Raw genomic sequence first — 3,609 nt, 5'->3', positions numbered from 1 at the left:
CACAGTAAAGATTCCAATCCCATTGTCCTTGTTTCTTTTTGTATTTCCTTATTTTTTCCCAATATCTCCTTGTGGTCTTTATTTTCTTGTTTTGAGCAATATTGTTAGTTGCATACAAGTTCAGAATCTTTCATCTTTTCCTGGTGGATAAACTGTCTTTTGTGTGTGTGTGTGTTATGCATTATTCTTCTTTGTCTCTATTAATATTTGCCCTAGTGCTCGCTTCGGCAGCACATATACTAAAATTGGGACGATACAGAGAAGATTAGCATGGCCCCTCTGCAAGGATGACACGCAAATTCGTGAAGCGTTCCATATTTTTGGCACATATATACAATGGAATATTACTCAGCCATAAAAAGAAACGAAATTGAGCTATTTGTAATGAGGTGGATAGACCTAGAGTCTGTCATACAGAGTGAAGTAAGTCAGAAAGAAAAAGACAAATACCGTATGCTAACACATATATATGGAATTTAAGAAAAAAAATGTCATGAAGAACCTAGGGGTAAGGCAGGAATAAAGACGCAGACCTCCTAGAGAACGGACTTGAGGTTATGGGGAGGGGGAAGGGTGAGCTGTGACAGGGCGAGAGAGAGTCATGGGCATATACACACTAACAAACGTAGTAAGGTAGATAGCCAGTGGGAAGCAGCCACATGGCACAGGGATATTGGCTCGGTGCTTTGTGACAGCCTGGAGGGGTGGGATAGGGAGGGTGGGAGGGAGGGAGACGCAACAGGGAAGACATATGGGAACATATGTTTATGTATGACTGATTCACTTTGTTATAAAGCAGAAACTAACACACCATTGTAAAGCAATTATACCCCAATAAAGATGTTAAAAAAAAAATATTTGCCCTAAAATCTCTTTCAATTTTTTTTAACTGAAGTATAGTTGATTTACAATGTTGTGCTAACTTCTGCTGTATGGCAAACTGATTAAGTTATACATACATATACATTCTTTTTTATAGTCTTTTACATTATGGTTTATCCCAAGAGACTAGATATAGCACCCTGTGCTCTACAGTAGGACCTTATTGTTTATCCATTCCATATCTAATAGTTTGCATCTGCTAATCCCTAACTCCCAATCCATCCCTCTCCCTCCCCACAAAATCTCTTTTCTGAGAGTGACAATGATCATCTAAAATATCATTTTCCATCATTTCAGCTTTATAGTCTAATCTTTCAGATATATATCTCATGCACACACACACAAAGCATGTATGTACATTTTAAATTCCATTAGAATCATCTATACTTTTGTATTAGATAGGGCGGCTTATTTATTAATATAGTCACAATAGTCAATAAAACTCCACTTTCATAGAGTTACTTTTTTTTTTTTTTTAATTAAATGAACTGGGTGTGGGATGAGCATGTTACTCAGGGCTTAAATATGTTTCAGGCAAGTGTGAGTAGCCTGTAATCCAGGCTTCAGAAAAGGGTCAATAACTATCTCACTGCTGACTGTGGTTTTCCCTCACCGGGTAGTGGTAATCACTCCAGATTAAATAACAGTGGTGGAAGTTCTGGGTCTAGTGATTGGCTGGGTCAGTAATTGATTCCAGGAATGACGGAATTGATTGGTGCTTATGTGATAAGTTCAGCTTGGTATGATTCGGGCCAGGAGAATATTAGAACCTATGCATAATTTCCTGTTATCTTACCATCCCCAAATATTCTCCATAAAGACTTATGTCCTAAAAATGTTATGTATTTATGTTTTGATAAATTATCATTAATAAACATGCCATGAAAGCTCAATCAGAAGTGTTAACATGTGAGTCACTATCGTTTTAGGAATTAGGAAAAGGTGATTTTCAGTTTAGATACATATGTGAAAATAGAAGAGGATTGATATAACTAATACATTTTCAAAAATATCTATCACGTTGAGGTTAAAATTCTTTGGCAAGGATGAAATATAAATAAGAATTTAAGCAGGAAAGAATAATAATGTACAACACCCTACTGTTATAGGAGAGTTTTTTCATATACTTTTAAGTGGAAAATACAGTTGATTCTTCAACAACATGAGGGTTGGGGGGCCCACCCCCAAACGGTTGAAAATCTGTATAAAAATCCATATATATATATATCTTATATATAACGGTCCATATCTGTGGTTTCACATCCATGGATTCAACCTACAATGGAGTCTGTAAGACTGTAGCATGTATTTATTGAAAATAATCCATGTATAAGTGAACGCTGCCAGTTCAAATCCATGTTGTTCAAGGGTCAACTGTAGTTGTCAAATCACCATGATACAAAGATAAAATTGGATACATTTATAAGAGCAATGTAAGAGTTTTAATGTGTCAGATGTATACACAACAGAAAACTATATTATTTTCAAATATTTAAATTCATAATGAAGGACTTTAAATTCTAATTAAAAAGTATCATGCTGGGGCTTCCCTGGTGGCGCAGTGGTTGAGAGTCCGCCTGCCGATGCAGGGGACACGGGTTCGTGCCCCGGTCCGGGAAGATCCCACATGCCGCGGAGCGGCTGGGCCCGTGAGCCATGGCCGCTGAGCCTGCGCGTCCGGAGCCTGTGCTCCGCAACGGGAGAGGCCACAACAGTGAGAGGCCCGCGTACCACTCACACAAAAAAAAGTATCATGCTGAAGAACGAAATAATATTTCAGACTAATATCAGCCGTCAATATTGATGCTTAAATACTAAATATTATCAAAAAGAATCTAACACAACATTGAAAAGATGACACGACCAAGTGGGATTCATTCAAAGAATGCAAGCAAGGACCCAAAATATTTCCACGGCTATTCAAAGTTATGCTGGAGATGTTTGCTAATGCAAAGAGACAAAATAAAAAAAACTAGAGGCATAAGGATTAGAAAAACAAATAAATCCCAATTGTTTTGCAGATGATACCTGGAAATTTTAGAAAATCAATGATATAACTAATCCAAACAATAAAATAATTGAATAAATTAGCTATAAAAATTAACATAAAAAGTCATTCTTACATGCCCGAAGTAGTTAATATTACAGAAAACTCTATGTACAAAAACACCTAAGAAGTTAATATGTCTAGGAATCAACTTAAAAAGAAATGTACCAAAAGAAATCTATAATAGAAAATTGCAAAAACCTCCTGAAAGAAAAAAAAAAGTGGTTTGAACACATGGGAAACATCCTTGAATAGGACGACAGATGTCAATTCTAGTTAATTTATAAAATTAATGTTATCATGGTAAAAAAAAACTCATAAACTGTCTTAGGGAGTTAGATTAGCTGACAAGGAAATTTATGTGGAATAACCAGCATGTGAGGACATCCAGAAAAACCCTTGGTGAGGTGTAAAAAATGTGATAAAGGATCTATAGTGAAATGTGTCATAGGCACATGAACCGACAACAGGACGAGAGCAACAGAACTAAACATCCGGAACTAGACACACAAACGTAAGGAAGTTCAGTGCCTGATAAAAGGGGCATCACAAACCACTGGGCAAAGGTGAACTATTTTTAATAAAAGGTGATGGGACAACTGGGTAACCATTTGGAAAACGGAACATTTGGATCCATCTCCTTCCTACACATGGATAAACTTCAAATGAATCAGGTATCT

General features: G+C 36.6%; 1 non-coding gene across 1 annotated transcript; it reads left to right on the top strand.

The window, feature by feature from the left end:
- Positions 1-215: 215 nt before the first annotated feature.
- LOC117199782 (U6 spliceosomal RNA) lies at positions 216-322 on the top strand. The gene has a single exon (XR_004481121.1). It is a non-coding gene; the product is annotated as a U6 spliceosomal RNA (small nuclear RNA).
- Positions 323-3,609: the final 3,287 nt, after the last annotated feature.

The sequence above is a fragment of the Orcinus orca genome, chromosome X (assembly GCF_937001465.1).
Source record: "Orcinus orca chromosome X, mOrcOrc1.1, whole genome shotgun sequence".
Lineage (NCBI taxonomy): Eukaryota > Metazoa > Chordata > Mammalia > Artiodactyla > Delphinidae > Orcinus > Orcinus orca.
The sequence above is the reverse complement of the archived record's forward strand: the minus strand, read 5'-3'. Positions and strand labels throughout refer to the sequence as shown.